The sequence below is a fragment of the Harmonia axyridis genome, chromosome 1 (genome assembly GCF_914767665.1).
Source record: "Harmonia axyridis chromosome 1, icHarAxyr1.1, whole genome shotgun sequence".
Taxonomy (NCBI): domain Eukaryota; kingdom Metazoa; phylum Arthropoda; class Insecta; order Coleoptera; family Coccinellidae; genus Harmonia; species Harmonia axyridis.
Window position 1 is genome coordinate 87662 of NC_059501.1, and position 26966 is coordinate 114627.

Sequence of the window (26966 nt, forward strand, 5' to 3'; positions counted from 1 at the left end):
TACCTGATAGTATACTCGATAAAATCTACAAAATTAGGTACCGCAACACCCCATTCTTATTCGAAATCAAGGGGCTGTACTCACCCCCGTCAGGGGGTTGCAGTTACCGGGTTGAGAAGGGCGGAAAAGTTGTTCCCCCTTGAATCAGAAATTGACGGGTCCTAGCGATTTCCCACATTTAAATTTTAAAGCCGGAAAATCGAGGTGTTAAGTTTACGTTGGAGCACACTGTATGTGTGGATACTATTATCTGTTTCGAACAATTCAAATTAACCGATAACAAATTTTCATATACATTCAGTTAATTGATCCTTTGTATATGTTGAATGAAGAAGTGATTTCCGAGATTAAAGCCGATTAAAGAGATAATCTTTCTTAGTAAAGGTACTGAAAATATAGGGGAGCGTTGAAGTACATAGGCGTACAACTTTGCTTCCGCCGTTTTTTTCCGAAATTCGAGGCCAATATATTCTCGCAATTCTAGAACACAATGTTCATGTGGAACGGATGTTTTCTTTTCTATGAGATTTTCACAGTGGTTTGAGAACGAAATGCATCAAGCACAGTGGAGAGCATAATCCAATTTATTTATAATTATAAAATGACATTCGTAGAATTTAATAATTATGTCAGAAAAAAATTACTTGAAAAGGCCAAAACTTTGAAATATATAAATGAGCTTAAAAAAGGGCAACGAGGATCAAGCCTAAAAAAAAGGATACCATACCTACTTGTTTGCGACTTTATGTTGTTTTATTGCGAGTTGATATTATTTTTGTTCTTTATGAATTATTTCAGTGGATATGTTCGAATAAATCTCATTTTATTGGAGAATGTGTTACAATTCAAGGTGCAAAAAAGTCAATAATTCTAGAAACCCTAGAAAAAATAAATGAATACCTCTCAGATGAGGTTTTAATTTTTGTCCCGGTCGATGTTCCAACTTTTATGGCAGCCCTATCGTAAGCTGACATGTTTAATCGAGAATAACTTTATGATGCAAACACAAATTGACTAATATTTGTGTTATGTTATCAAATACCTAAGCTTATTGTATGACATCTAGGGTCTATTTATTTCTAATACCATTTATTGCTACAGTCATCTTTTGCAAAACTGCGCAAGCTCACACCTAAAACATTAGAAGGTGACCATGTTGACGAATAAAATCAAATTAAAAAAAAAATTTGTTTTTTTAGTTAGTCACGGGAATTATAGAGTGAAGTGTTACATTCGACTGGAAACATTCAAATTGTAAATCTATTTGGACCGAGGCAAATTTCATTGCGAATTTCTGTGTTTTTTGCACCAGAGAACTTGCCAGGGTGTGGAATTCGGGAGGATGGTAAAATATGGCTCTGTCTGCTCGGGGACAGTCGTTCGACGGCACTTTGGAAATTGGACCGGTGTGGAAGAAGTAAAGTCCGTTCGCACAGAACAACGGTTATTGCGACAATAAACAGCATCCTATGTAGGCGCTCGACTGGAAACTGGAATGCCCATTGAATTTTTTGGTCTGGAATCAAATTGTTTCTGATATCTCCATCCAGAATATACGCTGATTGATTTTCTCTTATACCATCATAGGGAGTCGAGGTTGATCCAGACAACCTGAATTCGAGATGAAAAGTGAATATTCCGGGGCATCGTTGCAAGGCAGATAAGTAATCTAGTTCTCATCGACAAATTTCCCAGTTGGATGGAGATCATGAATATTTAGCTAACGTAGTGGTTAACGGGATGGTTTTCCTGCATAATGAAGAGTTATCCGGATGAATACGACACGTTCACATCTGTAGATAATTTGTCGGACAGTTCCGGGGACTAACCTATTCATTTCATACGAAAATATCCTACCACTTTGCCATCCAAAAGGCACATTTTCTGAATTATATCGAGGGAAAATAAACGATGTTACATTGTTAACCCTATAAACCATATTGATGTTTTGTCTCATTCCATCATCCAATTCATAACATTTCGAATACGCCCGCCTTAAAAATTATTAAATATTTTCTATGAGAAAACGATTTCTCACTCGTTATTCATTATCGATGTTTTCTGAATATAACTTGAGCTTGCTCTTTCTTCAGATATTGATGAATATTGAAAGAAAAATCACATTATATAATACTTTTCAACCCCTTTTGTGAGACCTCTCATAAGTTTCAATATTTTACCGCTGTATCAACTTTTACCGGAATTGGAAAACTAATTATGAAACGGAAGTTGTAATAATGAAACTCTAATTCACAGAATCCTTACCATAATTCAACGAACGTTTCGACAACAATATTGTCACCTTTAGAAATTAAAAGTTACTGAAATAGTTCACAGTGGAAATTATAGTCTGTTGAAGTTGTTGGAAGGTTCGTTAAACGCTTGCAAAGATTGTGTAGATAGAAGTGCGGTTACTACAACTTCAGTAGAATATTATTTCCTCTGCGAACTTGAAACACCTCATAATGGTGAAACTTGTAAATCCATTTCTGTTTTAATAGATACCTATTAACTAAAAACTTTCAAAAACTACATTCCTGCTTCAAGATCTTACAAGGATGTTTCAGTTGATAATTCGCGAAAAAGATATATAGGGTTTTCCAATAAGAGGTTTCATTTTGAATAGTCCAGCTGTCACTTTTGATGCTGTTATCTCACAATATTTCTAGTAACTATGCCGTTACTAAAATGGAACGATACATACTTCACCAACGCATTAAAACTGTTCAAACTTACTAAAAAAAATGACGAAAATTTTGCAGTTACGGTGAATGTAATGCGTTACCGAGCGTTTTGGTTGTTTTTGGGATTAGGGTGTTGATGTGGACAACGTTTATTTTCAATAAGACGGCACTACGTATCACATGAAACAATCATAATTTACCGAAGAGATTATCATAATTGGCCACAGATATCTTGTTATTTAACAGTTTTAGACTTTTTTCCTTGGTGACACGCGAAAGATGAGGTAGGTATATGCTAATGCTCCACAATTGATTCAAGACCCTTAGGTGTTCACTACTTTTCTAGAATAAATTCATTGATATGATATTTTGACAAAAAAAATAGTTTTTGTTTTATAACATTTTGAAAATTGAAAGGTTTTTTCTCAAACTTATCTCAATTATTTCAATGATGAATTTCAAAATTTTTGGAATTTGCAATTATATATGCATGATATAACTTTCCCAACAAACAATTATTTTCTTATGAATTTTCACATGAAATTATTTCACAAAAAGTCTTGTCAAAGGCTGAAAAAACGATTTTGCTAAAATTAAAAATGAACACTCAAAAACGTATTTTGAATTCTTGCATGTGCTAGAAAAGAGCGGTAAATCAGAGGAACGTTTCAGATTTTTTCACTCATACTGAAAAGTGGTGGCATATCAAAATCTCTGAGGAGAGAGAAGTAGGCAGATTACGAGAAGGCCACGTGGTATAAACCCCTCTTAAATCGATTATTAAGGTAAAAAATTAATAATAGTAATAATAATATAATTACGTAAAAGTAGCTTCCACTTTTCTTATGAAGAATTGAGACTCCTTTCTGACTGAGTAGCTATAAAAATATTTTTTCCAATAAAAAATGGACTTCTCATCGCAATGGAAAAGTACTAAGATTCCTCAATTCCACTCGAAGAAAATTCCGGAAATTGAAAATTGTCATAAAGACGTTGACATGCGTGCGTGTTCCATTCCCGCAACAGCTTCAGGAAAATGAAATGCTGCAACTTCGACAGCAGTTTCGCGCTCGACTCCACTGCGATCGAGGCCAGGACTTCTTTACCAAACGGAAAAGCAGTTGTCGAACTTTCGTGACTTTCGTTCTTTTCGGTACGTCCTTGTTCCTTTTTGGAAATTTTCAACATTTCGGAAGTGTACATCCAGATCATTCTACTTCAGGTGAGTGGAGAAAAAGTTGCGTTTCGTCTATTTAAAAAAAGCGCAAAAATCATTTTGAATTTTTATAAATTGTTTCTGGATGAATTTTAATTAAACTCCATACGATTTAACAGTTTCGCGATTCCGGCAAAAGCATGTGGAATAGAAAATTCTTCCGAGACCTGCTTTCAAGTTGACGCTTTGTTTGTTTTCAAATTGTTTACGTATCTTGCGACCGTGTTGTAGTTATTTCGTGACCCTCCGACCGAGAATGTTTCATCCATTCTGCATTACATAATTAAACAAAAGGGATTCTCGTCGGAATAGCCAAATATCCCCAGGATAGCCTTAAAAAATGAATGTTTTCTGCATGCAAGGGGACTGAAAGCGGAATTCCAAATATGATATGGGCCGAATTTGACTAACAAAAGAGTTTCCTGTAACCGATGTATATGTGGGCCCGTTCCACTGTTGAATATTTCATTTAGGCCTATATTATAAGCAACACAAAAATGAGAACACTTTTTATTGTTTCCACAACGAAAGAGTTTTGCTGCAAAATATATTTGCGCTTCTGATTGCAGTTTTAATGAAGTTTATTTATGTAAAGGCAAAACTCAAAATTATTTATACTGCCTCGATTAACAACGGCAAAATGAGTATATCATTTTTTATATATATCACAATTCAACTCATTATAAGTTATTATAATCATGTCTAATTTTATGCGGTATCATAATTTATCATATTTCCAAATGATCTTTGCACCTAAAAACAGAGCTCATAATGATGAAAGCAGAAATGATAAAAAAAATAGTATTCTCGCTACTCAGTAGCTTATTCAAATTTCACATTCTCAATAAATGAATTCCAGAATGAGACTATTCCTTATACGAGTGAAGGTACCTAAACATGTCATTAAAAAGGGATTCTGGAAATTCCAACAATTATAAGTTTTACTGAAAGATATTCAAAAGTGTCTTTCGAAAATAATCCAATTTTATCATGTTTATTTATTTCTAAAAAGGTTAAACCATAATTTTCATTTTGGGTATGTAGAATTTCGAAACTATAGTTAAACGTACTAATTCTAATAAGTGATTGGAATATTGAGAACTATTCTTGATGATAAGGAAACTCTTTAAATGCTTTTTAATTATAATCTGTAAATATCTTTCTGTTTTCCAATACTTATTTGATTGCAATTGAAGGATGTAAGTAGTTGATGAAGTGAAGATATTTAATTATCCGTCTCGTGCCTGTAACAATTGTTATACGAATAATAAAAACATGAAATCGTGGAAATAGAATAACCGTCATTCAATTTCTATTAAAACAAAAGAGTAAGCAAAGACCAAGTGAATCTAATATACTAGAGTTCAATTAACTAATCTTTAATTAGTGTCTCTTCTTTTTAATTGTCAGTTCAAGCTAATGAAACACTGTCACTTTTCACTAGGGTTCAGAAACATTCAAAACTGCTCTGTTGCGTTTTAATCTTTGACACGGTCGAGGAAATATGCTGAATCACACTGCTCAAACCCTTCTCCTGATTATCCCGATGACTCGCCCATTTCATCCTGAAAAGAACCCATTTACCTGCTATAGAACTCGTCAAGGAACTCAATGGGAGAATGACTGTCTAATTTCTTTTCTATTATCTTAATTTTCGAGGAGATCATTGAATTTCCCAATCAGGAAGATGAGAAAGAGTAGAGCAAAAAACATCCTTCTGTTCATTATTCGACATTCTGCTTGCTTCTCTGTCGAGTCGGGTAAATTACTTCCATCTTCTCTTTTTTTTTTTCAATTTATACAAAAGTTGCAGTTATACTAGTAGAATATCCTACTATCATTTCTGTCATAATCGATTATTAATATTGAATAAGTTTCTCATGTCATACTTATAAACATTATAGAACATAAAATCCAAAAATTCAATTAATAGGCCCCGCACATTTAGTAAGGTTAAGTGTATTTTCGTGATTTTTGGTATTTCATAGTTCTTGATGGGTTGATGAAAAATGTCAGTAGCCACAAAGCTCAAAAATGGACGAGATATGGAGGTTTGAACATGAATTTTTTGCGGTATTTGCCTCGGTATTTGGTCATCAATCGAAGAAATCTCTCTGATGGAATAGCAAATAACATAAAAAACGAAAAAACCCATTTTCAAAGCTCCATTTCTAAAACTGTTCATTTTTGAGCTTTGTGGCTCAATGAATTTCTGATCATCCAATCAAGAACTACAATATACCAAAAATTCAGCTAAATTCACGAAAAGCCATTTCCCTCACTAAGATTAGAAAGACCAATCTCACTTGAATATGAAATGATTGTTGAATCATGGGTACTCCAAATTGAAATATTTTTTACGAATTCTATTTATTATTGAATTGAAGGTACTTTAGACTCATATATATTTCACATCCTTCGAACTCTAATAGATTTCTTACATCTATGCAACCTAATTAGGAATATTGAAAGTTTCCTTTCAGTCCTCCCGAGTTAATCCTCATTCACTTCGGAATAAATCTTTCATCGATACTAAAAATATAACTCGTTTGTTTTTTCATCGTAATACGTGAATTTGATCTCTATCGTGATTTGAGTTTTCTAACTCATCATAGTCGAATAATTTCTAAATTTATACGAGTAAAGATTGATGATTGATTAAAATCCTTAGCGTGAAATGAAATAAAAATATACTTCTTTTCATATTATTGTCCTTGGTTGGACTAACAGAGCTTTGTTTCGGTTTATCGAATGAAATGTTCTTTTCGAACACTATAGGAAATTTGGCATCGAAAATATACAAAAATTGTGAAAAACACTTTTTAATATTATCGAATCATTTGAATTTTTTTAATTTGGTGTACTATGGTGGAGAAACATTTTGTCAAATTTTGCCAAAGAAGTGAAACTTCTTATAATTCATTGGCATACTCAAATTGCTTGGAATTTGAAAACAATCTGAGATTGTAGCTCTAATTGATGTCGTAGATATCACAAAAAAATTTGAAAATTTCAGCGCTTAACCGTTATATTGCGTCGCGTCATTGTGAAACAGCCTGTATTTATTCTTTTAGTCTGAAAAAATGAAATGAATTATTTCCGAGAAGAAAAAATTATTATTTTCCACTACCAATTCCACAAAACATGACACTAAACAATACTTAGTTCCAGCGATTCTTTTGATTTTAATAACTGATTTTAGAATAAACCGCGGAATGAACTATTAATATTATTATAGCAACGAAGTAACAAACTTTTCTCTGAATTTACAAGACGATTTAAAAAAAATTTCTTAACTGAAGCTTTTACCAACTGGTTGAAAAAATAACTATTTAATATAATTCACAAATAGCGAAAAGTTGCATCGACCTTCGAGTAAAACTCGAAAGATTTGTTGTCAACATAACTTGTTCATCATGTTCTCGAAGTTTTCATCTAGACAGAAGATGGAGGGCGTTATAATTCATATTTGTAAGACCGACGCAAGAGGGACCGATTCAAAAAGACAGGGCGAGAAGGGATTGAGTGCTAGATTTATTGGATTTGGCGAGTCGGCAAAATTTAATGAATGGATAAAAGTTTCTTCATTGTCCCAGCTCGAAGGAAATGCCATTAATGTCGAATGCATCTCTTGAATTATTTCAGGGAATGAGGGCTTAAGGACGGAACGAAATTAATTTAATAAATCCAGGATATTTCCCGATTTTTTTGGCAATTGCCGTCGACGGTATTGTTAACTATTGGCACTCGAAGACCAGTTCGAAACGAAGTATTCATCTGTTTGAAATTTCCTTTTCCGAGAAACAACTTGTTTGGCAGTGCAAAACGGATGAGAAACAAGCTAATTAATCTGAGGCAAACTACATGTACGAACAATCGCATTTTGCAGCACTTTGCCAATTCGGTTATTGCAAGCGCGAAGAGTTAAATGGTTTCCAACTGAACCCAACTGAACTTCTTCCATGAATCACATTTTGCCATGTATGTGCGCTGTTTTGTCAATTAAATTCACTGGGAACTCGAAATACGTTTTAATCTAATCGACAGGAAGCATAATGTAATGTATTCTTTGATAAATTACCAATGACAGAAGAGGTTTTATAATATGATTCAACATTTATTTTTTGATTTTTGATATTTCAGCAAACAGGCGTCCGTTTATGAAGATGGTAGGTATTTAAGGGGTTTTGTTCGATTACCATAAAAATTTATATAACGAATGAAATCATCCTTTATCCTTTCAGAAGAAATTGAAATGATATATAAATTAGATATAAACTATAAAAATCATCAAAAGATTTACAAGGTAGAAAGACACTTGTGTCTTTCTATAATAATCGGTGAACTTCAGATAATTGAATTATTCGGTGGCCACCAAGATCTCCGGATACAAATTTTTTCCTTTAGCCACATTTAATATTATCGATTTATAAATTTGAAAATGTTGAAAAAATCTAACGGTATTAGACCTTGGTGTTCACAGTTTATCATAGAAAGGCACTTGCTTGATTTGATTCTGATGTCCCCTCAATAATCAAAGACTCAGGACACCCGATGTCGATTCAAGCAGGTAGGTAATTTCTACATGTCATAAAATCTTGTTTTTGTTTTAGAGAAGTTTCTTACTTGAAGTATTTTTTTTTTCTCCACGTTTTATAAACACGGTTAATCTATTGGTAATCCAGGGCTATATATTTTCAAAAGATTTCATTATTCTGTACCTAATAATTTTTATTAAATTTCCCAATAAATTGAAGAAAGGAATTAGGAGGGATTTGAACCATGTGGCCTTCTCGTGATCTGCCGAAGTTTGACTACTCCTCTCTGGTCAGCGTTTTGGACATTCCAGCACTTTTGAGGACGAGTGAAGCAAATTCAAATGATTTACCGTCCTTTTCTGCCAAATGCAAGAATTCAAAATACGTTTTTATGTCTTAATTTTTTATTTTAGAAGAACCGTTTTTTCATCCTTTGGCAAGACTTTTTGTATAATATTTTCATGTAAAAATTCATAAGAAAATAGATGCTTGTTCGAAAAGTTATATCATGCATACCTATATTTATTTTTCAATAAAAAAAATCATCTAATTCTTTTTTTTCATTTACATACATAGGGAGACAAAAAATTCACTAATAGAGGGTTTCTAGCGTAAAATAAAGCATATTCATTTTTGAACTGATCGCTGAAACGGTATAGACACCTCTTAAGGACTTTTGTGAATCATTCTCATAAAAGACCGACTTCCAGTTTTCATTACTAAAGTAAGTAGATAATTTGTTAGAAGAATAATTCTATTCTTCATTTCATCAATTTGATACTTTCAGGATATTTACTCATATAGCATATGAATACACCCGTGTAGTTTTTAGGATGGAAACGATAACCTGTCGTGACATCTTTGCTGGAGACGTCTGGCACTATCTCTCAACGGAGCCAACCCCGTTTTCGCCATAAACATCGTAAATTATTCAGAAGATAATTTACTTTCAGTCTAAAGATCCGATCCTTGTTAAGCCCACACAAAGGGCTCGGAGTGCTCGTCATTTCAGCCGGCAGGTTGGCCTACCTTGATGCACCCATCAGTGTATAAACTAATTTCATGAAACGAATTCCAGATTCGGCTTTCCGGTGAAGGAGTGCCAGGCTTTGATGAACTTAACGAGATAGAAAAAGCGCTCCGTCTCTAGTCATAACATAACTGCTTGCCATAGGATGTCTCTACGCGAAATCATTCGAGAAAAGTTTCCAAGTTCTATTCATTATGAGGAAAGTTGGCTTATGCGACAAACCGATTCTATTCTCGGGAGATTATCGTTTCGCCATTTCATTATATATGGCTGCGAGAAAAGTACATATTAGGAAATTTAAACAGGGTGAAACCAAATCTAGTCGAACATTTCAAAAGAAAATAGAAAGAAATTCCCTCATGATAAAGGGTTTTCCAATGAGAAACTTTATTTTGATATTGAATAAAACGAGTACATTTCAAGAGAAACCAATGGATGTTTATTTCATGTGAAGAGGAAGGAATTCTGTTAACAATGGATATCGATATCAGCCAAATGGCAGTCACGGCTACGGTTGCAGCACCATATCCTTTCCATGAAATTTTCCATTACCAATTTACCAATAACTTCTTTAAGATTTTGAATCGATTGTGGAGCATATACTCTATCTTTCACGTGGCCCAAAAGATTATTTTCGATGTGTTTATGATTAAACTGTGTAATATTTTCTGAAGATTGATCGATTGATTTGTTTGAACAAAACGGGAATTAAGTTAAACCACATACGGGAGAATTCCATCAAGGCAACCCGATTAAGCTTCCTGAAGTAAACTATTATGAACATCGTGCGTCCATCCACTATCGATGTTCTATTCCACCATTTGGTAGTTTGGGCTGCTATAATAACCAAAGTTTCGAACTTTGGAACGGAGTTCTAGAGGTTCAGGTCGGGCGATAATCTTCAATAAACAATGGTCAGTACTAGGGACTCCCTTGATTCCTGGGTCCATCAATTTTCCTCGAAAACGGGAGAGATGTGCTTATCGGATTAGGCAATTTACTGAGTCTGCCACACATTATAAAGACTCGGGTATCGGTATTATTTACTATCTACATCTACCGTTGTTTTTTTTCCAGAAGGAATTGCAAGAATCCAGATAAAGATATGGCACGACTGAACGTTGGAATTTGATATACGTAATATTGTGTTTTATAGTTGTCCTCCTTTCGAACGTCTCAAAGTTCCATAACTTTTTGCTGAACTTCCGTATAAACTCTTCAGTATTGGAAAACTTTCGTATAAGCTGTTTGTACGTCATTCCTATCAATTTTTTTGTAAACGTTTCACAACTTCCGATTTCGGAGTATCGAAACAGGGATCATCACGAAAGAAATTTCTTTCTAACAATTTATATTAAGAAGTGGTTGATAACACAGGCCAATAGATATTCTGATGCACGCGGTTCTTCAACTGTTTTTTGTTACTTTTAGGATGAAGTGCAGGCTAATTTTAAGCAGTAAATTTCTATTTTAGCACATATATTTTGTTTTTTTTTAGCTAGTATCGAAATTAACATCAATCAACTTTATCCCACAAACTGGAGCTGATTATTATTTTCTCACTATGTTGGTTTGTATATTCCAGCACTTCGACACTGACTAAAGTTGCACCTATTCTTCAGCCTTTATGTTCAGTAGTTGCAAACTGCCTTTAGTGGAAAAGAAGCCTTTCTCTTTGGTATTGAATTGAAATAATATACGAAGAAGATACTGAGAGCTTTTTATGTTTAGATTGAATACGTAATACTGAATTTGGTTATAAAATAAGTTCAAGTAATGACTTTGTTTATTCCATTCAAAATTGAAATTGACATTGGTGAAATTGACAAAGCGATTGAAGATATTTAATTTTGATCGATTATAAAATGTATGAGCTAGGTATATCACGAAATATAGGATTACAACTCATAGATTCCTTTTGTATGTCATTATTCTATTAGCATCGGATCGAAATCGACAGTAAGATCGAATTTGATTGTTTTTCCGAGCAATTATCATAAATGCGGAGTATTTCCTTTGAAATGTCGCGCCAATCGGGAAATTCGAAAGGAAAGGCCCCAGAATTGGTCGGCTTCAATTCCTCCACTATGGCTTGAGTAGAAGACAAATAAGCGTCAGAATAGGGGTTAATTTGCACACGAGAGCACAGATAGATCCGTCTCTCTCTGTCAGTGTATTGTGCAACTCTCCGGAAAGTTTGCATTTACTTCTTTAATGACGTAGTGCTTCACTTCTCTTTGGATATTCTAGCGGTTCTTCCAAAGTGGCAATAAGAATAATGAGCGTCTCTCTTTGATTGCTCGTCTGTTTTCCTTTTAACAGATGTCGCGAAAAATTCAATCGATAAAAAATAATGTAAGGATTGCTCCTATTCTATAGCATATTAGGAGTACAACTTAGCTTCCGCCATTTTGCAATAGTTGGATGTAACGGATAGTGGTAGTCGAAATAAATAGATCGTCATACAATGAGGTATTTGTAAACATAACGCCATCGAAATATTAGTCGATATGTGTCTGTATCATAAAGTTATTCTCGATTATAAATGTCAGCTTTCGAGCCAAATTCTCGTAATATGCGGGGAGGTTCTAATTTTCTGCTTTAATATGAAGAAATCTGCGGCTGAGGCTCATCAAATATCATCAAATAAATATGGTGAGGTAGCTATTAGTGAAAGAACTTGACGAGAGTGGTTTCAACGCTTTAAAAATGGTGATTTTGACCTTGAGACCAGCATGGCGGTGGAAGAAAGAAGATTTTCGAAAATGCAGAATTGGAGACTCGTTTCAAACGCAACAATAATTGGCAGGATCATTGGGAGCGACGCAACAAGACATTTCAAAATGCCTAAAAGTCATGGGAATGATACAGAAACTAGGAAATTTATTTTTATTAATTCGAAAATGAGACTGTTACGATCAATGGCTTGCGCTACCGGCCTATTATTAATTTTTTATGGCCGGGATTGTGAGGTATTAATGTGGACCACGTTCATTTTCATCACGTCACCGTTACGTCTTAATACACAAGCAACGAAACAATCGCAATATCGCATGAAATTTTTTCTGGTAGTGTTATTTCTCGTAGAAGTTATTACAAAAGGCCACCAACACATTGTGAGTTAACACCTTTAAAAAATTTCATGAAGAGTTTCAGGAGTTGCAACAGCAGCAGTGGCGGCCATTTGATATAGTTTCCCATCTTCTAGGGCATATCTTCCTCTTCACAACGAAATAAAGATCCACTGATTCATCTCAAAATATACCCGTCTTTTTCAAAATGAAACCTCCTTTTGGAAAACCCTTCAGAACCAATTTCACCTCTTTCACTATTTCGGAATCAATTCGAGGTTTTTTTTTGGTATCGCAAATTCCATATGATAAAAATCGGGATCGAGAATCCAGGTGTATAGATTTGTAGCATCCTGTAGAAAACCCAATCATGTCAAGATTCGACGTAGCTACAAAGATCGGCCATCAGGTATGTCGGTTCCTGGGTGGGAATGAGTCCTGCTGTCGAATTCCATCGTTCATAAATTCCATCGACACACCGCATCCTGCCGCATATCCAGGCCGAGAATGCGACCCGGCACCACAATAAAAGTCCGAAGACATACTAAATGATTCGAATATCTGCACGAAAAGGAATAAATGGCCCGGATTATTTCCTCGCTATCTGCTCACCAGACCGTGCCTCGAAAAAGGGACTCAACAACTTGTCAAGATGCCTAGAATGACATTTTCTGACTATTGCTCATTCACATTTTCCGACGGAAATCTTTGATGTAATTATCAAAGGACTAGGAATCTGAATGTTCGAGAAATGGTTACCGGTTGATTTCAAATGTTAATATTGTTTTTTTTGTAGACCTTTACGCCCTTTATACGAAAAGCTGATCAAAGGAACCCCAAGTTATAGGGTGGTCGAAGTGGACATAGCGATAAAAGCTACAAATGTAATATTATTATCATTATTTTTAACCAGGGAATAGATTTGAATAGTTTCTTCGATACTTTGCAGCTGGAAGGGTTATTCTTCATTGATCGCTAAGGTTTTTTATTTTTTAGGGGTTTATCGTCTTTACTTAAGAGTTACATTACTTAGGTACATACTGAATTCTCTGATATTAATCTTACCGGGAAAACTGAAAAAGAATAAAAAACTCCATTTTCAAAATTTCTACCACCACATTCAAGACGAAAATATGCCAAACATGTTTCTTCAGCGATATTGTCATTTCAATATAAGTAATTTTCGAGAATAGCTCGAAACTCCAAGCCCCACGACCTCCGATGGTCGGGAAATGATGCAGAAGGGACAAGTTTGGCTCATTATCGTCAATTCCAAACTTCTTAATTATAGCCAACATTCGTTTATCGCAGAATTCGAAAATATCGAGGGGGCGGAAATTGAATTTTATGGAAGGGTTTAAGCCTCTAAGATGAGAAAGGAACAATAAGTGAATTTGGAAGGATTTAATGGCTTTCTTCAACGTGTCGAGTTTTCTTGATTTCCTCTACATCCAACTTTTAGATTACTGTATCGATTAACAGCTTTTTGATTGGTTGATAGAACTCTACAAAACTGATGTTTTCATGAAATATTCAGATACTCGAAAATGTATTGAACAAACGGCTTCATGAATTGCGTCAGATACAATTCTATTCCATGAATATTTTATGGACGTCATATGAGGTCTGAAATTGGATTCATAACGAGAACGCATAAAAATGATTTGTTATTTTGATAGTTATATTTTCATACCTATATCTAATATTCACTAACCCTCAAACTTAGGGATGCGGAAAAATTTTAAAACAAGATTTTTAGTAGACGGGATTCACAGTCCTACTGCACACTAGCAATCATATCTTGTGTTAAGATTAGGTCAAATAATCTTGGCACACTACTATTCAAATATTGCGTTTAAATTAAAATTGTTTGTTAATTATTTCATTATTTCAAAGAATATTAAGTCATATAATAAGCTTAGGTATTTGTAAACATAACGTCATCGAAATATCAGTCGATTTGTGTCTGCATCATGAAATTATTCTCGATTGAACATGTCAGCTTACGAGTCAAATTCTCGTCATTTGTGAGATTTTGTTTTTTTGCTTCACTATGAAGAAATCTACGGCTGAGGCTCATCGAATGCTCTCAAATATTTATGGTGAGGCCGCTTCAAGAATGGTAATTTTGACGTCGAACACCAGCATGGCGGTAAAAGAGAAAAGGTTTTCGAAGATGCAGAATTGGAGGCGTTACTTGATCAAGATTCGTATCAAACACAACAAGAATTAGCAGGATCATTGGGAGTGACGCAACAAGCCATTTCAAAACGCCTGAAAGTCACAGACAATCGTTATCGAATGCAATTTTTGCGTTTGAGCCGAGCATTGAAACGACCGCAATAGAACGACATGATAAAGTGATTTTACAGCATACAATGTTCGACCCCATGTTGCGAAAGTGGTGAAGCTCAAGACATAGGTACTTGGAAACGTTGAAATGGGAAGTCCCACCCCACCGCCTGGCTGACCGGCACTACCGGTCTTATGAAGAAGTAAAAAATTGGATCGATTCGTGGATTGCTTCAAAAGATGACAAGTTTTTTCAATGCGGCATTCGTACGCTGCCCGAAAGACGGAAGAAAGTAGTGACCAGCGATGAGCAATACTTTGAATCATAAATGTATAATCAATTTTTTACAATAAAGCTTCAAATTTCGGAAAAAAAAAACGGCGAAAGCAAAGTTGTTAGCCTATGTACAGAATTGTTGTTTTTTTGGATTTCTGAACATTATCATACATATTATTTTTCGTCTAATTTTTTCGTGAAATAGTTACCTATGTCGAATACCTCTCGAGATAAAATTCAATAGAGCGAAAATTAATGTCTAATAGTTTTACACTAAATTCGGAATTGTCGGAAAATTTTCCGACAAAGAATTGATTAATCAAAAAGTTCCAATGTTGTAAAGGGTTTTGCATGAGGTCGGGAGTAATTAATATAACCAAACTGAGTTGACCCTTCCGGGATCTAATCAAAATTCATCAGCCGTAATCGATTAATAAACGTCATCAAGGTGTGCTTCAGAGGACCGAACATCTGGTAATTTATGATTTTCGATCCCCCAGCAGCCGACACAACGTGAAGATGATGACTGCAAAAACCATCCGAGGCGAGTTATTATCCATCCTCCCACGAGCACCACTATAGGTACACGAGTCCGGAACACTACACATTGTTGACGGAGTGCGCCTAATTCAATCATGTCGAGAGAGAAAAAAAAAAGAGGACGCCATTCCCGCTAATTCGCAAGTTCCACAAAAGGGAGTGCCGTTTAGACATTTTCATTGGTCGGATATTATTCCAGGTCTCCAAGAATAACGGGATTAAATTGAATTTTTCTACTCAATTTTCCCGCTCGTTTCGGCGAATCTCGACTTATGCATAATTGCAGGGCACTCCGTTTTCCCTGCAATCCATCTGGAGAATTCGCGTCTCGCTTTGTTGCCATACCTTGGAATTCTTCGATATCAAAATCTTTGCCGGCGTAATTCTCGGTTATTGTTGTTCAAAGCTGGGCGGAGCATTCGCTAATATCTCCCTCTGAACCCGAAATGTTTTTCGCAGTTCAGCAGATTCTTTGTCGCATAAAACGAAAGATGGATTTCGTAACGGTTCTGAAAAGAAATTTCTGGAATAATTATCTTCCGTTACGAGGCAACGAATTAGAGACGTACAGGGTTTTCCAGAGCTATAGCTATCTTTCTTTTAATTTCCTTGTGAAGTGGAAGATAGAAAACAATACCAGTCAAATGGCTACGGTTGCATCACCATTCCCATTCTCATGAAATTATTCATTACCATTTCGTACATTTGCGGCTGTATATCCTCGAACACTAATCCTTCTTTAACGTCTTGAATCAATTGTGCAGCATTGGAATAGACCTCATCTTTTACGTGGCCTTGGAGAAAAAAACTCTCAAAAGATCGCAATAGCCAATTGTTATCACCTCTTCGAGACATAACACGGCCACTAAACTATTCTTGAAAAAGTGCCGATTATTTCGTTGTTGAAAATAAACGTCGTACACATCAATATCTTCCAATTCTAGCCATAAAAAATCATAAATCATAGATCGGAAGCTCAATCCATTCGCTGTAACAATTGCACGAGCATCATCTTCGAATAAGTAATATCCAATTATACCACCAGCCTAAAAACCGCACCAAAAAGTGACACCTTGAGAATGGAGTGCCTTTTCAACAATCATTCTTGAATTTTTCCGAGCCCTGAATGCGATAATTCGGTTCATTAGCATATCCTCCGAGGTGAAAATGGGCCTCAGCATTGAAGATGGTTTTTCGATGATAATCCGGATCCAATTGGTGAAGCTATGACGTGGCTGGTGATCGACCGGCTTCATTCTCTTGTGTCAACTTTAAAAGCTTAAGACCTGAGACTTTATGCAAAATACGGTGTAATGTCGTTTGTGGAATGTCTTAATGCCTAATTCCCAGGATCGAACCCAAGAATCGACAAATTTGGTTTTTCGTCAACACTACGGGCTATAGCAGCAATATTCTCAGTTTTTCTCGAACGACCCACACGGTTTTGATTCTTCACATCACTAACTTGCCCCAACAACTCAAATTTTTCCACCAGTTTCACTATTGCCGGTCGATAAGGTGTTTCACGACGACCCAAAAGTGCTTTATTCTTGCGAAATGTGACTGCAACATTTTCACCATTTTTGTAGTGGATTTTAACAGTTTCAAAGCGTTTCTGAAGCGTGTATCGTTCCATTTTTAGTTATGGCCAAGTTTTTACTTTTCAAATGTCAAACGATCGCAGTAGCTCAGATAGCGAGCTATTCAAATTGAAATATCTTAATGAAAAACCCTTTATATATAAATGAATTCTCATTGATTTCCTATCTGAATTCTACCGTCTGTCTATCTGTGATCAAAATCTGCAATTATGTTATCTGAGCGAACAATAATAGAGAATTCCGAAATGATTGAAATGAACATCGTGAACAATAATAAAAGTCTTGCGTATGGTAACACGAACAAAAACAACTTGAGGTCTTTCTCCTAGAAAAAATATGGTAATTACACACCCGTTGCTAGTTCAATAATGCGAGAATCGCGCGACGATCTAACCTCGTGAATGTAAATGAGTCTGTTCCGCCAGATTTGACCTAATTATGTTACTTTTCTGTCATATATCAGGGGAATTAATCTACCCAAGGCATCTCCTTTGGCACTAAACTTATGTAGGTACGAAGAATTTCTTTGCGCATTTCTCAGAGGAATAAACCTGAAACTTCTCTGAGGTTGAACATATGTCAGCCAAAATATGTATAGGTGGGTATTAGTTTGCTCGTGGATTAATTCTGAAAGGTGGCTGGCGTTCTTCCTTGCCATAGAATTTAATCCAACGGATCGAGTTGGATTTTCAACGAATAAACTTGTTTTCAGATCGTATTTTTGAGTTCCTTTCCAATAGTAAAATGTGTATCTATAAGTGAAAGCGATTCTTCTCCTGACGACAATGTAAATTAAAGTTTGGGGATGTGCTTTAACTACGAGGTACAGGGTGATTCTCTTATTTTGGTAATTCCAATATTCTCGAAAATGTCATAATATTATGTATTCTTCAAAATGCGATTTTTGCAAGTCAATGTCGACTTGAAATGCGCATAAAAGTAGGTGTAAAAAATAAAATAAAAAGACGCTTGGTGTCTCAGTGCTGTCTGATTTTTTCCACAGGATCATACCCTTTTTATTAGTCTTTTCGAAAGATGATTTCATTTAAAGTATTTCCAAATACCATTTTTTTTCCAATTCGAACTGCAGCGTGTTTTTTTTTATTCTATTACATTTATTCTTATTTGTATTCTGAAAATTTGCCTTGATTTGAAGACCTATATATGATTTTGTTCATATGATACATATATGCTAAAATAACTTTTAAAGATTTGAATGTTTTTTAATAATACGAATGTTTACATTTGGATGTTAGAGAAATAAGGAATTCTTGATGATATATTGCAGCGGTCAACTTCGGTGAAGATAATATATCTAAAAATCCGAAATTATGGCATTTGAGTAGAGGAAACAATACATGCAAAATATTCAGTATTTCTTAAGGATTTTGAAAAGGCAAAAAAATATTCAGAATGGTCCATTTGAAGAAAAAAAGTTCATTATTTTTCCGGAAAAAGAGAAAGAGCTTATAGCAACGTGAATAACACCATAAAATCGGCCACATCACTAAGATCCTTGCAGACCAAAAACTATAAAAATCGTGCTATCCGTTTTCGAGATGAAAAAGACGTTTCATACTCGAAACTCATTCTATATAAACCATTAGACATGCTTCGCGACAGCCTAGGCCGAAAAAGTAACATTTCTGGACCACGAACACTCCAGAAAATTTCGATGTACAGCAGTGAATTGGCGTATTTTACGGCCTGAATTTACTCGAAGAAAGTAGGCATTCTTGAACGAATTCAGAAAAAATTTGAATATATATGTCGTTAACTTCGAATTCCTAATGAAGCTCATTTTTTCGCAAAGGAAAGTTTTGCGATATCATGAAAGAAACTGACACTTATGAAAAACGATTCATTTAAGGGGGAATCTCGAATTTTTGTCATGGAAATTAATTCGGTCAGAATGAGTGCTCAAAGGGAGATTCATCATTTTATTCTCGGAAATTCGGTCTTGGTAAGGTCGGTCCGTCAGGATAAAATTTAATGAAGCCAATTTGCTGACGTCTCCTCATGAGAAGAACTCAAAGAGAAAAATTCATTGCTAATTTTTCTATCACGAAAAGGCAGAAGTTAGAATTCAGACCGGAATCGAACGAAAATTCATTTCCCAATATGAAAGACATCAATAAATGTTTCATAGTGAAATAAGACTTAAATTAAAGGATTTACCAATAAGAGGATTCATTTTTAATAGCCCGCTCCTTGGGCAGCTGTCATCTTCCGACATTTGACAAGTAAAAACACCGCCATTACTAAAAATGGAACAAAACACATTCTTAGACAAAGAATTTCGAAGTTCAAAAGAATCAAAAAATTAATTAAAATTAATTATTTGAAAATTTGAAAATGATGAAAATTTTGCAATCAAAGTTCGCAAAACTAAAGCGCTTTTGGATCTTGGTCAAGCACCTTCTCGGCAAGCAATACTGAACGTGATGGAAACATTCGATCTATTAGGACAAGTTAGTGATGTGAAAAATTAAACCGTGTGCTTCTCTCAAAAACAACTGAGAATATTTCTGCTGTAATTAAACACCTTTATACTCTTTTCTTTGGAGCCACGCGAAAGAAAAGCTCTATGCCAATGTTCCACAATCGATTCAATTAAAGATGGTATTCATGAAGTTATTGAGGATATATAGCCTCAAATGTGCGAATTCATCATCATCATCATCAATCAGCCCTTTGCATCCACTGCTGGATATAGGCCTCCCTCCTAAATGTAAATGTAAAAAAATGTAAATGTGCGAATTAGTAATGGAAAATTTCTAGACAAGGATATGGTGCCGTAGACATAGGCAATGAATAGCCATTAATTAATCTTAAAATAAAAATTTTTTTTTTGAATTTCAAAATGAAAACTTATTGCAAAACCCTTTCTTTAGATAACAAATTCCAAACAGTTACAGCAAAGTCATTCTGAAACTCATCGATCCCATTCTGAATAATTCATCTTAATCGAGAAAACATCCCCAAGAACCCATCTCCATAAATCGCTTAAATTCCCAACCGCGTCCAAAATAGGCAAGTCAAGAAAAATTCATTCGTTCAGAATGCGATGACAGAACCAATAAGCCACACACTCTATGGTTTTCCCTCGTGTCAATTCTTCCGCCAGGCTGACGTTGATCTCCGCAGATTCTTGCATTATTAGCTGTCCGACTTCGTCGGGATTAGTGATCCGAACAGACGTCATCGACGCAGGTTTTCCTGCTGAAAGAAGACAGTTTTCCGACCGTTTCCAACTCGAGAAAATCCGACCAGTCGTGGAAACAAATCCCGGTCGGTAGTTAAAATGTACTTTGGCTGTTCAGTTCGTTTAAAATACGAAACTCCGGGAATGGGAATGTTACCGATAATGGTGGGTCTGAACGACCGGGATATTTCTAACTTATATAAATTGTGAATTGTCTAAGCGGGGTTTTGGGCTGGGTGAATTGTTTTAACGCCCAAGTTTCCATTCCCACTATGGGGGATTTGCTCATTCGTGCTTAGGAGGACCTTGTTTTCGTTATGGCACAAAAGATCTCTATAATGAGACGATTCTAGACGCACGTATAACAATTGTAATGAAATTAAAGATGTAATCTTAGAATGAAATTGATCTTAAGATGATCAATTGTCTGATTCAAAAACTGGGAACTTGAGTTTCTCATGAATTGAAGCTAAGGAACGCAGAAGGTCGTTTTTCGCCTGTGAACAACTGCTTCGGCGGCAAAAAAGAAGGGGTTTTGTGCATCGCATCGTGATGGATGATGAAAAATAGCATATCAAAGAAAAAAAAACCTGAAGATTGCCCGGTTATACTTCTACGTCGTCTTCTCGACCGAATATTCACTCTGCGATGGTTATGCGGTGTATTTGGTGGGACCAGTAGTCATTTATACTATAACCTATTTATATATAACCTAGCCTAACCATTTTTTCACAATAAAGTTGCATTTGATCAAAAAATAGTGGGAACTTAGTTGAACACCTTATATTATCAATTTTTTTAACTCTTTTCTTCATTGATAAATGAACAAAAAAGCTTCAAAGTATGAAATTATTAAATGTTCATCTTCAGTTTAGTGATCACCCATTCCAAAAGGGTGGGTAACTATCCCACATTAACACTTATTGATTTTCGCTCAAAAATTCGAAAGACTAATGCCCACACCGAAAACGAAGGTAAAACAGCAACTGTTTGAAATATTCTAAAATTCCATTACAAAACCTATGTACTTTGCCACGTTAATTTATCTGTATATATCGCATACTACTTGAACGCGACGTATCGATTCACTACAAATGAAAGAGATCTACCTTCGGAAGCCAGCAATATCTCGTCATTTATCTTTGAGTGTCAAGCGACGCAAGAACCTCTTTAAGCGAGACGACCTTATTCATCCTGCCACCTGCTAAAAATCCAGGCAGGAAAATGAATTATGTGACGGTTGGTGATTCCGGCTTGCTGAAAAAGTCTTTTCAAACAACAACGAATTCATTTTCTGTCCATAAGACATTTTCCTCATGCTGCAATTTGTCGCGGGGATGTTTCCAGTCTGGAGAACTCTATGCATAATTTGTAAACTTTTTTATGATACTTCTTTTTTCTTCACGTCCTTGAATGGGTCATTTGTACGAGGAACAAAGATTTTATTCTTTTCATTTCCGAGGCAAATTTTGTATAAGAAGGAGAAAATTTTCAGAAAGGCACTTTTCTAATGATGAATTATGTAGTTGAAAAGATGATTTATTGAAAAATATTTGGATTACTCAGAAATGATAGGTACCTACATAAAGAGTTATTCATTAGACAAGGAAAAGAAGTTTTAGGTTGAGCTAAAATCTAATATTTTCCGTGTATAATACCGTATTTTTTTCTTTGATGGGAAAAACGACGATCTAATGAGAAATCATATCATTACATTATATGAATAAGGTAAGTCGAGTTTTTTTGCCAAGTAATCAACAGAATTTTATGTCCATCGTTGATAAAACTTTGCTCCAATATAAAAGCTATCGTGATTTCACCAGAGAACAAAAATCATCGTTCGGAAGACAAAAGTAAAGTTTTAGATTAAGTATTGCGTGTTCAGTCACAATTTGTACAAAAAAGAATAGGTTTGGCATAGATAGATTTTCTTCGAGTTCACACGATATATGCTCCTTTTGAATGCAGTATTCATCTTGATGAATTCATGTTCAAGTTCAGAATCCTGGCGATATTGGGTGGATGCTATATGAAATAGATAATGCTGACTTTTTTTGTTTTTGACAGGATCGAATTCAAGATGGAAAACCGTGAGTTTTCCGGCAGGGACGCCATTCCTCATTTGTCTGTCGAACGCCGTCCATAAAATTCAGACCAAATTGACATATGGCTTGGAAGCTAGAGCTCGCCTTGCGCGAACTTTCTAGAGAAATATGTTGCAAGGATAAATTAAATTCCGTTCGTACGTCTACCACATGACGGCTGAATTTTTCACCGAAATTATTCTTCACGGTAGAATCTAACGTAAATACGAAAAACTTGTTCGGATATTGACAAAAATTTAGATCAGCATAGTGATAAATATCTTTAAGAATGGAATTGAATTGATTGCCCACCAGTAAATTCGATCTGCCCGTGCCCTCAAACAGGCTGTTTAGTATTTCGACGTGATCCTCTGAAGGGGTCATACTAAAGGAATCCAAAAAACAATGTCAATTAACATTTTGGACAATTCCACACGAATTCATACAAAAAAAATTAGAAAGAAATGGATTTTGTATAGTTGTCTTTCCCTATTATTGAAAACATAAACGTTATAGTTGGAATTTAATAATAATCGTCTTTATTGGAAGAAATTATTTTCTTTGAATGAACTTACTACCTATAAATAATTCTTTTGAGTACTCACCTATAGATTTCCTTCTTGTTACAGCTTTTCGCCATTATAAACTTCGATTCATTCTTTTCCTAGAACTTCGTTTCGTTGTTTTCCATTTTTATAATCACTTAGCTATCTATTAGCTGATAGGACATCATGAATCTATAACAAACAACATGTTTAGTAAAACCAATACCATTTGATAAAATAAATCATAATATCAAACTTAACTCGTATGAAAAATGTGCATAAAATGATTTAGAAATAACATCTGGGAGAAGAACGCATTAATTTTCGTGAATATTCACGAATTTTTGCAGGTCATTAGTGTCATAGACTACATAATAATTTAGTCAGCGCAATTATTCAAGAATATACACTCTCAACTATCATTACTTTATTCTGATGCACCAAAAAATTCACCTAATTCTCCAATTTTTTAATTCCAGATTTCATAAAAGAAGGAGGAATAAGGATTTGCTTTATGCCATTATAATTAAAATTGTTTTAGTTAGAATTTGGAAAAAGAAAAAAGCTACATACCTGTAGCCTGATGAAGCCACAGTGTGGCGAAACAATTGTTGCTAACAATTAAATAACATAGTGGAAATTACTTCGTTTTATTTTATTTATAATGAATTTCCGCCAAGTAAGGACCGAATCCATTAAATAAATGCTTACTATATCAATAATAAATGTTCTGAGTACCAATTTATTCACCGATGTAAACACATCGGTCTGCTTAATATGAAGGAGCTTTTCGTTATTATAAACTTCGATTGATTTTTTTAAAAGAATTACTTGTCAAATGATAAAAGATGACAGTTCCAAAAGTGAAAGCGGCCCATCGGATAGCGGCCTATTCCAAATTAAACCTCTTATTGGAAAACCCTTTATTATCCTGTCCGAAAAGGAAAAAAAAAGTTATTTCACGTAGAAATCGAAATGATCAAATTGTCTCACGCTCTCGTTTCCGGTTATAAAATTGAAAAAAAAAACACACAATCGAGAATCGAGCGGACGGCGCGACGCGTGTGTGGACGATGCCCACGCCTGGGACCCGATACATTTCCGATCGCTTTATGAGCCATTTTCCCATTAAAAGTTCGTCCTAAATCGAGTGAAGAAACACACGGAAACGAAAGAGGCACCGGGAATCGGTCAATTATGGCCGGCCCGAGTCGAATGCCCCAAGGATCATTTTCCTAATGCCGTTGTTGCCCAATTCGCCGAAATTGAAAAATGAACGGTCTGATCGACAAACCGACGATATATGTCGAATACACGCCTGGGGGAGTTTCGTTTTTATAACCGCCATAGAAATAAATCTCTTTGTGTGCTATTTTATGGAAACGCGAATTTTGGGTTATTTCCATGCATGGGTACATCTGGCGTATCTACTCATACTACGAAACACTATTAAAAATTCATATCTAACGTGCGTTATTATTTTCGATGCGCTTCCTGAGGTCTAAAAATTATCGAGAATCATCATTCGAAGAGAATATTGAAAAAATTATAAGGCGAAATTTCGGTATCTGCAATGTTATTTGTCATATTTTGTAACAATCCTATATATAGGTATGTATATACAATAGTGCGAGTCAAAAATGTGTACCGAGCTTTATGGGGGTGATAGTATATTGAAAAATAAGTAAGTTTGATGATTAAACTTATGGCCCAAAATGCATATGAAGGCAGATATATCCTTCCAATGTTGATGGAAAATTCCAGGTATGAAAAATTTCATCCGACCCTAGTTTTTGCAAGGAATCCTCAACTAAATTTTGTCGCAACTAGTCATATACACGCTGTATACAGGGTGATAGCTAACTACTTCACCACCTAAATTTTTTCGCAACTATTCATATAACGCTGTAGACAGGATGACAGCTTACCACTTCACCACCTAAATTTTTTCGCAACTATTCATATAAGTACACGCTGTTTAATTGAAAAGTACTGTAAAATTTTTTCTTGGGATTTCTCGCACTATATTTCGATGAGGGAAAAGTTGTTTAATTTCTCATTCTATATTTATCTATGTATATGGAAAAGTACTTATCAAGAAGATCAATATATGTGAGAGAGACTGCTATCAAACTAAGCAGAGTTGGACCGAAAAAAATTTAATTCAATCAATGAAATGTGCAGATAAATAAATAGATTCCAGAGAAAATATCTGGAAATCCTATTTTTTTCAGGCAAAAAGTGACAACCCCAAATGCAATATCGATCGAGAAATACTCTCGAGACCTTATTACCTCACAATGAGTAACACATTTCGAAAATCCGAAACTAGTCGAAAATCACATTCGTCGAAAAGTTACCGCATATTCCCCAGCTTCGCGGCGTACAGACGGCCGTGATATCTTCAGCGAACACGCGACCAAATTCAATTTAGCCGAGTTCCTTCCCTGACACGCCCAGTCTGGCCTCGCCAAGAGTTATAAACTGTTCCTTCAACTGCACAACGTAATAATGCATGTAAACGGAACCTGAGGAGCACAGAGATGGCGATATTAAATTTCCGACGACAGTTGACACTGCGATGTCGCGCGCGACCGTCCATCGGTCGCGCGAATATTTAATCATCCCGGTTTCAATTACCGAAAGGACGGCCGTAATGCGACCGGAGTCAATTATGAGATCATCGCTTTCGACCCGAAAAAACGCAATTAAAGCGTTCGATCTTTTTGTTTCCGTTTTACGGCTCTGTGTTTCAACGTCGCGGCGCCGCCGTCGGTCGGATTGATGGCGATCGTTCCGGCCCATCAGCTAGTACGGGCTTGGCGATGGCCAGGGGATTTTTTTTCCATTTCGGTCTGGCCATTATCCGGACGTGGATTTGTCGTTTTTTGGTGAAATTTTTCATGAAATGTTCATTATCAACGATCGAGAAGAATTTGTTACGATTGCCATTTGCATTCTTCAGCAAAATGATATCGTAATTATTTAGACAATTATCAATTTATTTGGAAGATTATAAAGATTTATTATGAAATAATAATATAATAAATTTTCCAATAAGAGGTTTTATTTGAATAACCCGCCATCTGGCAGAAGTCACTTTGACATTTGACAAGTAAAAACTACGCCATTATATAAAAATAAAACGATTCACGATTCAGCAAAGCAATTAAATTGTTAAAATATACTACCAAAATGACTTTGCAACTAAATTCGGGCGGTAATAGTGAAACTGTTGAAAATATTGGGTCCTTGAAATTCATCAAAATTATCCGGATTTTCATCAAAAAATCATCTTCAGTGATGAAGCTATTTTCACCACGGAGGTTTTGCTAATAAGAAGAATTGTTATTATCAATAGGACCATTTTGTATGGGGGATGTAAATCCCCAACGGTTGTAGAAGGGTATATTGAGGAATCTTCCAGAAATAAAGTTAACATAAACAAATAAAATATTTGGAGTCTCGAAAAGAAATTTGAAAACTATAGTAGGGACTGATTTTGATGATAGGCCGGGAAGGGTTACTTATAATACAAGTACAGAAGGCATTGATAATCTTCCACAAGTTCAAGTTAGAATAAGTCTTCTGTACGAGGATTATGCATAACTTCATTTTATCCAATGAATTCTTATTGAAATTAATGAAATATTTCCATAAATTTAATATCGTTTAGTGATTTTTGCATTGAAAAATCTGAGTGATTCTAGATGAATCCATGATAGGAGAGTTCTCAATACCAACATATAATTCCTGACAATGGTAAACAAATATGAATTGTAACGCATGATATTAGTAAATAAATAAATGAAATTTAACCATTAAATCTGTGTAAAACTGAGATATTTCCGCAAGATTCAGGTCTACAAGGCATAATAGATTA

At 35.2% G+C, this 26966-nt stretch overlaps 1 protein-coding gene and 1 long non-coding RNA gene across 6 annotated transcripts in view; one reads left to right on the forward strand and one right to left on the reverse strand.

The window, feature by feature from the left end:
• The window catches only part of LOC123681712, a 131816-nt gene that overhangs the window by 31023 nt on the left and 73827 nt on the right, over positions 1-26966 (reverse strand). For all 4 annotated transcript variants that reach the window (XR_006747712.1, XR_006747709.1, XR_006747711.1 and 1 more), the window contains one exon: positions 23144-23275. This is a non-coding gene — a long non-coding RNA (uncharacterized LOC123681712). The remainder of the gene's footprint in view (positions 1-23143; positions 23276-26966) is intronic.
• The window catches only part of LOC123681652 (tachykinin-like peptides receptor 99D), an 86443-nt gene continuing 63214 nt past the window's right edge, over positions 3738-26966 (forward strand). For both annotated transcript variants that reach the window (XM_045619883.1, XM_045619892.1), the window contains exon 1: positions 3738-3906. The gene's annotated coding sequence lies outside the window, so the exon portion shown is untranslated. The remainder of the gene's footprint in view (positions 3907-26966) is intronic.